The sequence below is a fragment of the Calypte anna genome, chromosome W, assembly GCF_003957555.1.
Source record: "Calypte anna isolate BGI_N300 chromosome W, bCalAnn1_v1.p, whole genome shotgun sequence".
Lineage (NCBI taxonomy): Eukaryota > Metazoa > Chordata > Aves > Apodiformes > Trochilidae > Calypte > Calypte anna.
Genome location: NC_044276.1, coordinates 15,164,066 through 15,180,445, shown reverse-complemented (window position 1 = coordinate 15,180,445; position 16,380 = coordinate 15,164,066). Strand labels below are relative to the sequence as shown.

The following is a 16,380-nucleotide window of genomic DNA, read 5'->3' as shown; positions in this document are numbered from 1 at the left end:
AGAAGTAAATGAAATTGCTTTGCTAGGACTTTAGAAGATTGATGAAAAAATGCATGAGATTGTCGAGCTTGTGAAAAAACGTCAACAGAAGGACCAGTCCACGCTGGTGCAACTAAATAGTCAGCTCGGTTATTACCGATAGCCAAACCTCGGTCACTAAGATGACTCCGGATATGAGTGATAAAATAAAGATGTTCTCTTTCTGCTAAGAGTCTTAATAACTTCTGCAAAAAGAAATACAAATGCTTATTCGAAATTTCCTTCAAAATGGCATGATACATTCTTAAAACAATCCCTACTACATAAAGTGAATCAGAGACTATATTTACAGCAGTATTATTCCACGTTTCAAAAACCCAAATAACCGCAGAAAGTTCAAGGGTTTGCAAAGAGTCAAATGATTTCCCTTGAATTAAATGTTCTTTCCATTGCCCAGGTGTCTCCTCCCAGGTAACAACAGCTTTACGGGATTTTTTTTTTTTTTTCCAGCATCCGTAAAGACCGTAATGCCGTCTACCGAACTGTCAGACAAAAAATTACATGATATGATTCCTACTGCATGTTAGATAAAAGTGGTAACAAGCAATATGAGGGGTAAGAATTCGTTATTTCCCCACTAAGCTATGCCAAGGCTATTTGCAGGTCTGTGGAAGTTCGCAGTAGCCAAACCAAATAGTCTTGCATTAGGGGGCAAAACGATCTGTCCTTCTCGGGTCCACTCCAGCGATGTCTTGACATCGCGCTTGGTCCCTTTTTTTCTTTCTTTTTTTTTTTTTTTTTTCTTTCTTTTTTTTTTTTTCTTTTTTCTTTTTTTTTTTTTTTTATCAAAACCAATAATAACAAATATAATTGATAAACCTTGTCTAATTAAATCTCTAAGCTATCCCTATATCCTTAAATGATTTAACCATTCATTTAACCCAGTATATGCAACAGTTAATTTTTTCATGTTATCTTAATCAATAGTTTTGGTTGTGAATTGACTCTGAATGATCAGCTAAATTTATGCAAATACACTCTATCCAAGTCTTCACAAACATAACCTAAAAGCTAACAATAAAAAGTCAGTGGCAGCACAATATTGTAAAACTGCATGTCTGACACTATCAATATCTTTTAGCATCTGTTTTAAAATATCAGAAGTTAAGTTCATCTGCTTAGCAGTGCAACAGAATAGCATAACCAACAATCAACATATAGATATAGATCCCATAGTCAACATATAAACGATCACATGAATTACAACATTAACAAAAACCTGTTATGAATACAACACAATACTAAAAGCACATTTCACACTACAGTGGAAGGGCTTAAATAACTTTTTAGTATGAGGAAGTTTAGATGTCCACTGGCGCGTAGAACCAAGGGGGTAGAGGAGGCTTATCCGACAAAAGTTTATCGGGGGGCCCCAAAAGCGTCCCCAGACCCCTCCCAGGTCACAGCACGGTGGAGTCCTGGTTTCCTCCATGATTGCCAAATTGAAGCCCAAAAAGCCAAATAAAATTGTTTAGAGACAAAACTCCAAGCCTATAAACAGCAAAAGCACACACACACACACACACACACACATTTTTTTTTTTTTTTTTTTTTTTTCTCTGCAGCAGGGCTCATTTTCTGAGCAGCAGCAGCAGTGTGTGCGGGGGGGCAAGAAGCGGCTGCGGAGGCAGGAGTGGGGGTGCTCTCCGTACCAGGAGCAACTCTCACTCTCCGCAGCAACTTCCAGCCTCCAAAAAGGCATACTCATTCTCATAGCTGTGTTCTTTGTCTTACTTCTCACCAATATATAAGAAAAACTAACAACAACCACTAGAAGATTCAAAAATGAAATGATATTGCCACTAAAATCTGGTAAAGTCACCCTGAAACAAAATGAAATGGTACAATTTCCTAAACCAAAACTGCAAGTATAATTACCAACCAAGTTTTTTATCTCTGTATGAAACACCAGTGTACCATGCACCACAATATACATCAATATTGAGAACTATATTGCAATGATGGTTCTTAAGCAGCTTTATCTTAAGCATTTTTACCTCAAGCAGCTTCTAAGAATTGGGCTGCTGTAGCACCTTTTTGGGAGTAGTCCTAATGCACATTTAGTTTTTTCATTAGCATTGTCATACGCCAACATATAAAAAATTTTTTTTTTCTTTTTTTTTTTTTTTTTTTTTTCATCTCTTTTAACAAATCAAGATGTGATATTACCACTGAATATATGTGATCCATAAATTTTGAATATGGCTCTGCTCTCCTCTGTTTAATATTTGTAAAAGAAAAGTCTGCTTGTGCAGGATCATGAACAATTTGCAAAGCCTTATATGCCAATTCTTGTGAAAGTTGTAACACTTCAGTTTGAAACCATGCCTGGAAATCTGCACGTACAAAAGGACAAGCACCGAGTAACATTTGTGCTTGCACTCCGTGTAATGCATCGGTGTTCTGTCTAGGAATCACAGCTGCATTTTCACACAGCATTTACCATTTATGATGAAATTGCAGTTGTTGAGAAGAACTTAACAGTGTATTAACGAGCATTTTTGTGTCATATGGCATCAACAACTGAGCAGTAAAAAGATGTTGCAAAAGAGATTGAGTAAACGACTCAAACCCGATTTCAAACCGTACTGCGCAATGGCAACTTCGACTTCTTTTATCATTTTCCAATCTAATGCAACCCATTGACCTCCTCATCCTGGTCCCACAATCACTGGAAAACCATCGGACTCATATTGGGAACCATTTCTCCTTCAACTATAGCATTTTGAATAATTCCCTTCCATCTAGTTACTGGATACACATTACCACCCCCCCCCACTACCCTCCCCTCCCCATGTTGGATCTGGAAGAGGTAGAGCAGTGGGTGTTAAAGGGTTAAGGGAAATAGGAGCAGGAATAGGGAATGGATCAGGGGGTAAAAATGGATTAGTGCCCCATTGTTCGGGATGTTCCCTGGAGCAAAAATTAGGGTTTTTTCAGGGGTATACTCATCCTTGGTGTCCAGTTCTGTCAGCTTCTTCAGCAGTTTCCTTAGTTGCTTGTCTCCGAGTCCCAGTTCCTTCCTTGATTGTTGCTCTATACCAGGCACTGATGGTGTTGACAGGTGAATCAGAGGATTAATTGATGGCGACTGTGGTCAAGAAGATAAATCAGGCTTCCGAGGTGGAAAGGTGGCAGAGCAGTCGGGAGCCGTGGCGGGCAGTTGCAAGGTCGGGAGTCTGCATTCCAAGATTCCTCGCCTGTGTTCTCCGGCTTCTCTCCCTCTGGGAACTCCGATGATTCTGGTGGTGTTTTCGGTTGCTTTTGGTCTTGCTTCTCGGTCCCATTTTTACTTTTCATCCGACCCCCAAGGTCAAATGGCACAGTTGACTGAGTTTGAATCAGTACAGTCCCTTCAGGTGCTGGTAAGGGTATTTTAGGTGTCTCAAATAACTGTTTAGAGGTCAAGTTCATATTTTGAGCATTCATCAGTACTGGTGGATCAAACATTAAGACAGCAAACGCTGAGGCTGCTGCTGACCTCTCACTTTTCATTTCTTTTAAGGTTTCTTTAATCAACTTCCAAAGTGTCGCTAAGCGTTGTGCCTCCTTATCTCCATCGCTAATTTTATCCCATAGGGCAGTACCTATGGCTTCCCAAGTCGGTAACTCAAAAACAGTACCCATCGAGGGGATCAAGTCTCTATCCCGTGCCCATTTCAGTAATTCACGTAAGGTCCTGCCTTCGTGTAATAAATCTCTCATAGAGAGAATATATTGGAGGAGCTTAACTACTGTCTCTTCTTGTTGTACATCAGAGTGTAGACCCCATCTCCTCCCCAGCCGCTCACCTGATCAGGGCAAGATTCTTCAACTCCGAGGTACCTCTTTTATTCCGTAGCCGGGCACCAGCTACATAGATTGCCGGGGCAGCAATCTCCTTTCGACTGGCTTCTCCGCCCTCTTATTCCAGCTGTCTTTATCGCTCCTGGAAGCAACAGCATAAGAGTCTCTGGTCCGGGCCGTCCTTAGACCCTGGTCCGGGCCACCCTTAGTCCCTGTTCGGGCGCCATTTGTGGGAAAACAGTCTGTGGAGGCTTAAGGATTCCATGTGCACATCAATATGATTGTATGAAATCGTTTATTAGCAACTTGCACTCACTTTATATAGAGAAGCCTTGTTTACACCATCTTATCATGCAGGTGGCTTTGTATTCCAATTACACATTCCATTCTCACGGAAAGATTCTTCTCACATAATTATTTTCCTCTTCTGTTGCCAATTAAGTTATCTCTTTCCCAGTAGCTTATTCTCAGGCCTCTAACTAGGCCTCAATAAGTATTAACCCAATGTAGCCTAAGTTGAGGTAAGTCAGGATTGCTCACAACCTGTATATTTCTGAACTGTTTCCCCAACAGAGAGAGCCTTAGGGGTGGTGAATTTGTCATCAGGAATCTGGAGCCCATCTGTTGTCTTTGGCTAATGGGGGAGACAGATGAGGAAGGGGCAGCAGGAGATGAAGGCTCCTGGTGATCCTCATGTTCCTGAGAAATCCCAGAGCTCCTCCAGTAAGTAAAAGAGGATGATTTCAGGAGATTTGGGTAGAGCAACCTGATTTAACTAAAGCATGAGACTTTGCTGAACTGTTGAGGCTCTGAGGCAAAAGCTTCCCTCTGCCCTGGAGATGCAAGAACCTCTGGGTTCTGCTTTTTAATGGCTGTTGTAAATGCCTCCATTTCCCTTCTAGGAAAGGCAGAGGGGTCAAATGAGGCTTTTGGGAAAATATCCTGGAAAAAAAAATTTAAAAGGTGGTAAGATTTTGAATGGTTTGGATTGGAAGGGACCTCAAAGCTCATCCAGTCCCACCCCCTGCCATGGGCAGGGACACCTCCCACCAGCCCAGGTTGCTCCAAGCCCCATCCAACCTGACCTGAGACACTGCCAGGAATGGGGCAGCCACAGCTTCTCTGGGAAACCTGGGACAGGGGCTCACCTCAAATTAAAGAATCTCTTCCTAATGTGTAACCTAAGATGTCAGTGGTGAGAGCAGTGAAGGCTGTTAGGTGGGAAGCACTGCTCTGCTTGGAGAACAAACTCATTCATAGCAGACTGCCCAATGCAGGAGTGTGCTGCTAAGCCACTGAAGGAAGGGGTGGATGTCCAGCAGCACCCAGGGGTGATGTGGAAAGGTGGGAGGCTCCCCCCAGCCCCCTTCAATGCCCTGAGCTGCAGGGACACCCTTCAGCTCACAGGGGTGAAAAGTGTCGGTTGGACCCAGGTGAAAAGATCTTTTGTTCTTTCATTTATTTCAGATGCTGTGCAATGTGCATTTTGGGGGTAAAGAAACAACTTTGGGTCTCAACCAGACAAATCTGTAATCAGTGCCTGTCTTACAGAGGGTTGTGTACCCAGGGAATCAGGGCCATAGAATCCCAGAATGGTTTGGGTGGCAAAGGACCTTAAAGACCATCTAGGTCCAACCCCCCCGCCATGGGTAGGGACATATCACACTAGACCAGGTTGCTCCAAGCCCCATCAAACCTGACCTTCAGCTTTTCCAGAGATGGGGGAGGCCACAACTTTTCTGGGCAACCTGGACCACAGAACCACTCCAGAACTGCCCGGAGATCCTGGCACATGACTTGCTCCTGGAGATGGGGAATTCAGTAAGGACCACAGCAGGGGTCCTGATGTTTAAATTGTGAAAACATCAATGATTAAGCAAAAGGATTCAACAACAAAAAAAAAAAAAGCAAAAAGGCTCACTTCTGTTGCCTGAATCAGTAGGTGCCTTCACGTGGTGGGTTCTTCAGCAGCTTCAAGGTTTCATCTGGTGCTACCCTGAGATTAATATGAGGGTCCCTACAGTGTGGTTGTGTTGCCCGTAACCAAAACACAAACCAACAGAGTCAGTTTATGCGGTGCTTTATTCAGGGCCCGGGAAGCCTGAGGACTAGAGTCCAAAGTCAGGGTTCCGAAGACCCTCATTTTTGGTTCAGCTTTTATACTTTTTTCATTACAGGCCACGTACAGAGTTACATAAATTTTAGTCACAAACTGTCACATAGATCATGCAGATAACAATAGACAAACAGTCACATAGATCTTACAAATAACAATAGATAGTCATCTCTTAAACTGTAAATCCACGGTTTACCATTTCAGCTGTCATTACCACCTGGCCCACCACCTGGATACAATATTTTATCTTGTTTTTTGGTATATGGCATCAGTTTGCTTAACTATTCTCCTTTTGATTAATGTTTTTGCTGATGGGGTCAACACACTCCTTATTCTCCTTTGATCATTGTTCTTGTAAGGGTTAGCTCATTCTTAACTAGTTACTTATTTCCAGAGTTTTAGTCTACCCGAGCCCCTTCTAACTCTTAATTTGTCCATTTTAAAATTTTACAACCAATATTATTTTATTTCTACTATAAACTGTAACAATTGTGTTCTGTCAATATAAATCTGCCCTGCTTGGATTCCTGAAGGCCACAGAATGATAAAATGCCTGCCAGACACCCAGCATGCTTGTGGTTTGATACTCTTATCTCTTTCTTTCCCCTATCAAAAACAGGAACGTGTGGAGCCCTTTTCTCCTCATCACTTCTACAGAGAGCAGGGAATTAAAATGTTCCTTTCCCCCCCTCCCACCTCCCAGTCGCCTTACTGGGAAGGAAAAGGGGTTTAAACAGGGGTGCCAGCCCCCAGTATCTGCTGGGGAAGGGAGGAGAGGACTTCATCCTGGTGTATTTTTACCAAAGCAATGTGATAAGGAGCAAAGCCCTGGTGAAGATAAGGTGGTTTATTTTTATCAACACGGAGACATCCTGGGCTCTTTCTGGAGTGTGGAAACCCGGAGGTGTAGGGGGTAGGATTTGGAGTAGGATTTCATTTGATTGCATGTTTCAGGGCTATCATTTCCTAGCATGGAGATGTCCAGTGGGATAAAGAGGATAAAGATTTGGGTGCTCTGAATCATCACATCTCCTTGGTGGAGATAGGTGTCTAAGTCCTTCCCCTTGAAGGGACAGAGTCTGAGCGACCCCAATGGTTTCTCCCTTTGCACATATTCTCTAAAATATACATATCTGGCAAAAATATATGTTTTCCAGCTCACTCATGCTTGATGGGTGCTGGAGTGATGTTTGCTGCCAACCCTTCTTCCTGTTTGTGGTGGCTCTGCTGGAGATAGGGGAGGACTTGGAGGCTCTCCATCCCAGGAGGTGAGTCAGGGCCAGGAAAGGCACCATTGGAAGACGTGTGGGAGATAACAGAGGGTGCAGGAAGTTGACTGCAGAGGATGTGGGCTCCCAGGAGCAGGAGAAGCAAGAAACTGGGTTGCTGGTGTGAATGGTGAAAAGCCTCCTTGGTGGGCTCTGTGCTCTTCCCCACCAGACCCTAAATTAACCCAGGGTCAGGCAAGGAAGCTGCCACCACCCTGAAGATGAGACAGAAGACTGTAACACCCTGAGACACTTCTAGTTTTCCCAGAGAGGAAAATTTTCTCCTAGGACTTTGTCCTGAGGACAAGATGTTCAAAGAGTCTTTCTCAGCCTTTGCTAACCTAGGTCTGCTGGCAGACATGGGTGGGGATTTACACTTGGTGAAAGCTGACTCACAAAATCCTTTCACCAAAAGTTTTGAGTTGGACCCATTTCAGAGGAGGAAAACTAAAGGTTTGCACCTGTCAACACCAGTGGCAGAGCCCTCGTGACCCAAACCCAAGGCCCTTGACTCATGCTACCTTCCACCCCTCTTCAGCCAAGGCTTGGACTTCCAGCCCCACAGTAGTTCCTGGCTCTGTACAGTGAAGCCATCCCAGATCCCCAGCCTGCTCTCTTCAGCTTTGTTCCAAAGAAAAACTATTCCCAGAACTCCTGGCTGGCTCCCCAGCTTGTCTGAAGCATGGCTTTCCTCCAAAGTCCCTTATTTTTTGTCTCCTTCTTGCTCCTACCTCATTCCAGGTCATTTTTGGGGGGGATTGCAGCTTGCTTAAATGTCAGTGGTATCAATATGATTGTATGGAACATAACACTGTGTGATGAATTGGCCAAAGAATCATGGAATCATCAAATGGTTTGGGTGGGAAGAGACATTTCAAGGTCATCTAATCCAACCCCTTGCAGGGATGACTGGATCAGTTTGCTCAGAGCCCCATCCAACCTCACCTGGAATGGTTCCAGGGATGGGGCATCTCCCACCTCTCTGGGAATGGTCTTACCACCCTCAGCAGGAACAATTTCTTCCCTCTACCTACTCTGACTCTTCCCTCTTGTAGTTTAAACCCATCACCCCTGTCCTATCACTACAAGCCCTGCTGAAGAGTCTGTCCCCACCTTTCTTCTCAGAAAGGCCCCAGAAATACCTGGACTTCCAGTTTGGCTCTTTAAAACTTTAAGAACCACGTGGCTGTTGTCCTCCATCCAGCACCCTGGAATTTTAACACCCTAACCCTGCTGAAATTCCCTTGCTTCTTCTCCCACCCCACCAATCAGCAATCCCCACTCCTCCAAGCAGCATCACAGTCCTCTGATGCAATTAATATCCACAATAAGGGATGTTAGGGAAAAAAAAAACAATTCCTTTGCAACCAGGGGAAGAGAGAGAGATTTCAGGGTTACCAGAACCTTTCCTGCCCATCCTTGCCTCTCCAAAACACATTTGTCTGGTGGCTAATTTGAATTTCTTCTCCAGCAAAGCCAGAGTTATTGATGTCCCTGTCAGAGATGCTTTCTGTCATCCTGAGGAGGCATCTGACAGGATCTGCCTCTCCTGGTATGGAAGAACATCTTTCATCACCTACCTTACCTCATTGAGATGCTTCTGCCAGCTCTGGGCTTGGCCTCCTCAGCAGCTTGACCTTTGCAAATGTCCATCTATTTCCTTGAGGCCAGAACAGTGTCAATCTTTTCAGTTGGTAATTTGTTCTTAGCTGGGTAATCATACTTTGCATTTCTAAGACCTCTTTAATCTAAAGAAGAAGCTGTGAATTAAATTGGGGGAGAAAAGCCAGGATTACTGTCTATTAGGCAGCTGAATTATGTAAAATATAGGAAATTAGGGACATTATTTTAAGTGGCTCAGGAGGTCAAGGAGAAAAATCAGATGTTTTGAGCTGCATCTTTTCATCTGCAGCATGGCAAGCTGCATCAGAGCTGGATTTCAACCCAACTGCAGCAAAGTGGTCTCCCTAAAATCACCTCTCCAGAAGCCTGGACCCATCCTGTTCCAGACTTCCACCGAATGCCAGAGATTGTTGTTCTGACTTGAAAACAGCCTTGGCACGCATTGCTCTGCTGGATACCAATGGCCTTCCAAAAATAACTCAGAAGTGGGGGAAGGAGCCTGTCTACCTTCACTTGGTGTTTCACAACCCGCTCTTCCTCTTGAAAAAGCTTCACCCATGGGTTCCCTGCTCTGAAATTTGTTTTATACTTATATATATATATATATAGGAGAGAGAGTCCTGACAGCTTTGTGTTGTCTCTTTCACATCCTATCACTTCAGTTTCTCTCTGGCTTTACCACCAGGTTATCTCACCTCACCAGGTTTCACCTGGAATACTGTGTCCAGCTCTGGAGTCCTCAGCACAGGAAGGACATGGACCTGATGGGGCAGATCCAGAGGAGGCTATGGAAATTATCTTGGAACATCTCTGCAAGGACAGGCTGCGGGAGCTGGGATTGTTCAGCCTGGAGAAGAGAAGGCTCCAGGGAGACCTAAAAGCAAATTTCAAGTATCTGAAGGGGCTACAGGAAGGTTGGAAAGGGACTGTGTGCAAGGGCCTGTAGTGATGGGGTGAGGGGCAATGGTTTTAAATTAGAGAAGAGCAGATTTAGATTGAATGTTAGGAACAAGTTCTGTACCATGAGGGCAGTGGAACAATGGCCCAGGTTGCCCAAGGAGGTGGTTGAGGCCTCATCCCTGGAGATATTCAAGGTGAGGCTTGAGGAGACTGAGCAACCTGATCTAGGTGAGGGTTTCCCTGCTGACTGCAGGGGGTTGGACTAGATGGACTTTGGAGGTCCCTTTACACCCAAATTATTCTGTGATTCTAGGTTTAGGTGGAGGAGGTGAGGCTGGAGCTCCATGAGCCCCCCAGGCATGGACAGACATCTCCATGCTCAGGAAGCAGAGCAGAACTGCTCACTCAGGCTCTGTGAGGACAGGAATAAAGACCTTGTCTGTCTCCAGTCCTTACTCCTACAGCAGATCTATTATTTGGGCTTTTAAAAGAGGTCTATTTGCTTTCAACTCCACTGCAGCCCAGCCAGAATAATGATCTCTCTGATTCTGGCAGGAAGATTGTTGACCCAACTAGTTTAAGGGTTTCTTTTTCTGCAGGAAGTTCTGATGGACCATTTAAACACTCGATGACCATGGGGGTGTTTTGATGGTGACTGCTGAGAAACATCAGCTGAGGCATCCCCATGTCTCCATGCTGGGGGACTCTTAACATCTCTGAGATTCTCTGAGCTTTGCCAGGAGGAGCCCTGGGTAGATTTTGAGGCAGGATATGGACTCTCTGCTTGGCAGCACCTCAATTCCCACTGCTTGGGTGATGGAGAAACTCCCCTGATGCCTCCCTACCTCCCTAAATAGGCACTTTTAATAAAAAGCCAATTTAATTTCCCAAGCCCTGAGTCATCTCCTGTTAGTACCTGGCATATGGGACCTGGAGCAGCAGCCACAGCATCTTTTCCTCGAAAGATATTTCCATTCCCTCCTCCATCCCTGGCTTTCACAAATCCTCTTTTTTTTTTTTTTTTTTTTTTTTTTTTTTCCCTTTTAAGTAGTAAACCCTTTATCATTTTCCCTCTTTCCCAACCTACAATGATGGGATGAAACTAAGAGGGCTAAAAGGTGGACAAGCAGCTGAGCATGCACCATCAAAGGGGAGCAAGATTTGCAGCCACGTGGGAATGGGATCTGTACCTTCACTTTGATCTTTGGACCCCTGGAGCTTCTGGAAAAAATTCCCCAGCTACCAGAAAGCCCCATTTTCTTCCACTGGGACAGGATAACAACAACCACCACAACCAGTGTGGCCATGGACCTCCAGACCCACAGGAGGGTGGGAGTGAGATGGCAGAGGTGCCTGGCACAGGAGGTATATCCTACCCCATTCCCCACTTTTGGGGTGTCCTTTTTGTCACCCTGCTGTCACCCCAGCCCGAATTCCCCCTTACACCTACTAGAGGAATGAATCCAGCTCACTCCCACATTCCCCCACTGTCCTGGTTTGGGCCAGGATAAAGGTGATTTTCTGTCTTGTACTTTTGCTTTTAGCTAAGTCTCCTGTAAGTAGTTGCACTTGCTGAAATTAACAGCAAGTTTCTCAGACTGTGTGTGCTTCTAGGACTGATAACACTTGATGTTTATGGTTACTGCTAGAGATTGGCATGCAGAGCCAAGGACACTGCTCAGCTCTGAGGAACATTTTAACCTCCAGGAGGATAAAGAGGTCCCACCTGCAGCCCTCCTTTGGGGAGGAACGGACAAGATAGATGCCAGAATTGACCAAACAGAGTATTCCATCCCATATATGTCATACTCAGTATAAATTTGAGGGATCACGAGGGCCAAGCCATGCTTCCTGCTTCCAGCTTCTGGCTGCCTGCCCTTCCTGCCTTTCCTGCTTCCCTTCCTTCACCCGGCATCCTGGAAGGAGTCCGTCTGTTTGTCTGCCTGTGGTCCTGATCCGTGCCAGCTCATATCTGTGTGTTCCTGCCTCCAGCTCCCAACTGCTGCCGACTCCAGGAGTCCAGCCTGGACTTTCCCAGGGCTGCCCTGCAGCCTCGGTGGTGACGTGAAAGTTATTGGGGGGAGAGGGGGGAGGAATGTGGTATCCATTTTCCTGTATATTTGTATATATTTAGTAATTTTTCCTATTTATCATTACTGTTTCATTAAAGTTGTGTAGTTTAGTTTCCAACCCATAAGTCTCTCTCCCTTATTCTCTCTCCTTTCTCTATCAAGGAGAGACAGATTAATAGAGAGCATCTGTTATTCCGTTTAATTGCCGGGCCAGTGTTAACCCGTGACAGATTTATTGGCGCCCAACGTGGGGTCCGAGCTATTTGGCTCGAGTCCAGTTTAAATTTTGACTAATTTGCCTGAACAGTTTGAATTCCAACTCCAGTGAAAGAATGGCTTTGCCGAGCTGGAATCAGACCTTGTTCTTTGGAAATTTCACAGGGTTGGAGATTAAACAAATCATGCCGTACCTTTGGTATTTAGGGTATGTGATGTGTATTTTTGCAGCTGGAATGAGTGTTACTATGTGGGTTTTCTTTCGTAAGAGATGCTTAAGAACCATCGTTGCAATATGGTCCTCAATACTGATGTATATCATGGTGCATGGTGCAGTAGTGTTTCATACAGAGATAAAAAACTTGGTAGGTAATTACACTCCCAGTTTTAATTTGGGAAATTATACCATTCCATTGTATTTTGGGCTGACTCCACCAGATTTTAGTAGCAATACCATTTCATTTCTCAATCTTCTGGTGGGTGTTGTTAATTTTTCTCATATATTGGTAAGGAGTAACACAAAAACCACGGTCTTGAGATTGAGTATGCCTTTTTGGAGGCCGAGTGTTGCTGCGGAGAGTGAGAGCTGCTCCTCGTACAGAGAGCACCCCCACTCCTGCCTCCGCAGCCGCTTCTCGCCCCCCCTCATGCAAGGGCACAACTCAGATACGGCCAGTGAGCATTGCCAGTGTATCTGTTACAGCTGCAGCTGCTGTCTCTACCCCCACAGACACTGCTGCTGCTCAGAAAGTGAGCCCTGCTGCTGCTACTGCTGCAGACACCACAGCCTCTCCCCCAGGCTCTGCAGGATGGGTCATGTTCTCCCTCAGCATCTCAGGATGGAAGTTGTGTCCCCTGATCCAGCACTCATCTGCTCTCCTGAACCAGAGCACCCAATCCCACCCAATCCCAATGCCAAGGTCACCACCTGCTTCCAGCAAGGATGGAGGCAATCACCTGGTGGCATCTGGTGATGTCTGCAGGTCAGGGATGTCTTGAGCATGGAGCAGGAGGCTCAAAGACGTTCCACCACATGGGGCCAGGATCTGGAGCAGGAATTTACCAATGCCACCATTAATATTTCAGGCTGGTGTTCTCCAAAGAGGAGAAAGATTCCAAGAAATCTCCAAAGATTTGCTGTAAATAATGAGCCAAGATGAGCTGTGATAAGCTGACACTCCCAATCGTGCTGCAATTTCAAAAAATGCTCATTAATGCAAGAGTAGATCCTACCTTTTTTTTTTTCTTTTTCCACCCCTTCCACCTTCCACCCTTCTCTCATACACCAGGAGCATCCCTGTGAGATTCTGGTCCTGGAGACCTCTTGGCTTAGGGACTCGGGGGAGCTGAAGGGGACCTGGGAGTGCTGGAGGAGGGAGATGGGATGCAGGCAGAGCTGGTGTCTGCCCTGCTGAGCTCCATGCAGCAGCTCAGCCTTTGCTGGAGCAATGCTATTGGCACTCAGATTAATAATTAAACTCTTGTGTGATCGTATATTAAAAAGAAAGATGAAAATCCAGGCAACTCCCTTTTGCTTAAAAGATGAGAAAGTAAAATAAATAAGAACAATAATAATAAATACAATTGCGGGGCTAAATTAACAGCGTGCTCTCCCAATTGTAGCCACCCTCCAGTGAATATCAGGTTGCCATGGCAACCTGTCCAGCAAATGATGTGGCCAAAAATAAAGCACAGCACGGAGAGAGAATCTTTTGAATCTGATTTTGCTGTCAAAGTAGACTCAAGGTTGGGTTGGTTTTTTTGTTCCGGGTTGTTTTATGCTGTTTTTTGGTTTTTTTTTTCATTTCTCAGCTCAGGGTTTTGTGTGTTTGAATGAAACTGCTACATTTATGTGGAAACATTTGCAGTTTCCTTCTGTTAAGCTCCCCTTAAAGCCCAATTTCTTAGTGCTGGGATAGATGGTGCTGATCATGGAGGAGGAAGGGTGGGAGATGGTGCAGTTTTGCTAAATCCTGAAAGATGCAGCCTGGCTGGCCAAGGAGATCACAGAATCACAGAATTGTTTTGGTTGGAGAACATCTTTAAGATCATCAGGTCCAATAATTAACCCAGCACTGCCAAGGCCACCACTGCCCCATGGCTCTCAGCACCACAGCTTTGAAAGCCCTCCAGGGATGGGGACTCCACGACTGCCCTGGGCAGCCTGGGCAAGGGCCTGGAAACTCCAGGGAGAAATTGTTTCCAAGCTCCAATCTAAACCTCCCCTGGCACAACTTGAGGCCGTTCCTCTCGTCCCATCCCTTGTTCCTTGGGAGCAGAGCCCGACCCCTCCTGGCTCCAACCTCCTCTCAGGGGGTTGCAGAGAGCCAGAAGGTCTCCCCTCAGCCTCCTTTGCTCCAGGATCAACACCCCCAGCTCCCTCAGCTGCTCCTGGGCAGACTTCTGCTCCAGACCCTTCCCCAGCTCCGTTGCCCTTCTCTGGACACACTCCAACCCCTCAATGTCCTTCTTGTCCTGAGGGGCCCAGAACTGAGCCCAGGATTCCAGGTGCAGCCTCCCCAGTGCCCAGCACAGGGAGGGGGATGGGCGGGGCGGTCTGGTGAAAAAAGAGAATTAAGGTTGAGAAAATGAGAGTTCAACCCGAGGTGAGGAGAAAAAAAAAGGGAGGGGGGAATTAAATAATAAAACGAATATGACGAGGCTTTGGGAAGGATGGATGGAAGCGGATGCAGGGGGATGTGTCTGATAAGGGGACTACATCTCCCGTCATGGCCGGCGGTGGGGCGGGCTGCGCCGCGCCACGCCGTGCGTCACTCCCTGGGCCGTCCCTCCGCCGGAGCCCGGTGTGTCCTCCCGGGCGGGCGGTTCCCCTTGTGTGTGTGTTTCCGTGTGTGTTTCCCTCCCCCTTCACCCTCCTCCTCCTCCTCCCTGTCTCCCCTCACGTCAGAGCGGCGTCCATGAGCCTCTCGGCGGGGGTCTGACAGCACCCGGCTCGGCAGCGCGGTAAGGCCGGGGACAAGGGGGGGTGGTGGTGGTGGTGAAGGGAGGAAGGCCCCTTCCATGGGTTGCCATGACACAGCAGCCCGGTGACTGTGGAAAAAAATGGGGAGGTAAGGGGTTGGGAACACGTCCCGCCTTTTGTCTGCTTTGGAAATAATTTTAAAAAAACCCATAACAACAACACACCAAAACACAAAAAAATTAATAAACCCACGCGCGAGCTGCGGGCGGCAAAAATTGGATCCCCTCGGATCCCTTCCTTGGAGCGTGTATGGAGCGGGGTTGGGTTCGGCTTTCGGCCTCTGGAAGCTTCCCGGTTATCCCGAAGGGTAAAGGGGTGGCCTCTCCTCTCCATCTCTTCCAGCAGACAAAAAAAAAAAAAAAAAAAAAAAGAACACTTCCCTTCGCAATTAGCGCTCTCCATGGCGGAGGGGGTAGGGGACAAAGATGCCACCAGCGGCTGTTTGGACCCCCCCCCCCCCTCCTCGGTGTCTTTACATGTGGGGGGCACATCCTTGGGTGGGATGTTGGGCTGGAGGTGGGAACATCACCTCCGGTAGCTCCTGGGAGATGCAATCTTTGTCGCAGGGTTGGATTTGGGTGTAAGGTCTCACCAGGGAGTTGAGGGTTGTTGTCATTTTATGGTTGTCGTTTTCCTGCAGAGTCACTCTGGCTCCACGTGGTCCCGGGGACCCTGGGTGACAGCAGGGGACAACAGATGTCAGTGGCTGTGGAGCAGTTGTTGGATATTTTGGGTTGCTTTGTTTGTTGTGGGTTTTTTTTTGGTGGCAGCTGCCCCCAGCAATGCCCCACAGCTGGAGGCACAGTTGTTGGGTGTCCCTGGACTCCCTGTGCCTCAAAATGTGTTTTTTTTCCTGTAAAATGAGACTAAGATTCATCTCACAGGTCTGTTCCCTCTGTCAGGCTCTTCTGGAAAATGGTGAGAGCCCCAACAGTAAGACCCCACTCTGGATGAAGTAGCAATCCCATTAGATTGGATAGGGGCAGGTGATGTTTCCCAGCATGAGGAGGAGGGCTGGAGTGCCCTGGGCCTGTCTGGAGACCTGGAAGCTCCTCTGAAATTGGCTTTTTCCATGTGTCCATCTGTGCCTCCTTCACTCCTGCTCTAATAATCAGTGCTGCTTTTCCTCCACCACTCAGGCAGGTGTTAGATGAAGCTTCAAGTCATGTCCTTTTTGAAAGAAATGAAAGAGATGGGAGGAAGAAGACCCACTGTGCTTCCAGGTTGTTCCTCTCAACCCAAAGATACCAAAATAAGAGCAGGTGATTTAATACCTCTTCCTCTCCAAAATCTAGGGAGGCTTTTTGATGGTGGACCACCCTCTGAGTATCCAGATGCTGCCAGGGGGATGCCATGTGGGATGGCGAAGGAAGCATC

At 46.4% G+C, this 16,380-nt stretch overlaps 1 protein-coding gene across 2 annotated transcripts in view; it reads left to right on the top strand.

Annotated features, from left to right (window-relative positions):
- Nucleotides 1-14,800: 14,800 nt before the first annotated feature.
- The window catches only part of LOC103539149 (CBP80/20-dependent translation initiation factor), a 145,897-nt gene continuing 144,317 nt past the window's right edge, over nt 14,801-16,380 (top strand). For both annotated transcript variants that reach the window (XM_030468389.1, XM_030468390.1), the window contains exon 1: nt 14,801-14,984. The gene's annotated coding sequence lies outside the window, so the exon portion shown is untranslated. The remainder of the gene's footprint in view (nt 14,985-16,380) is intronic.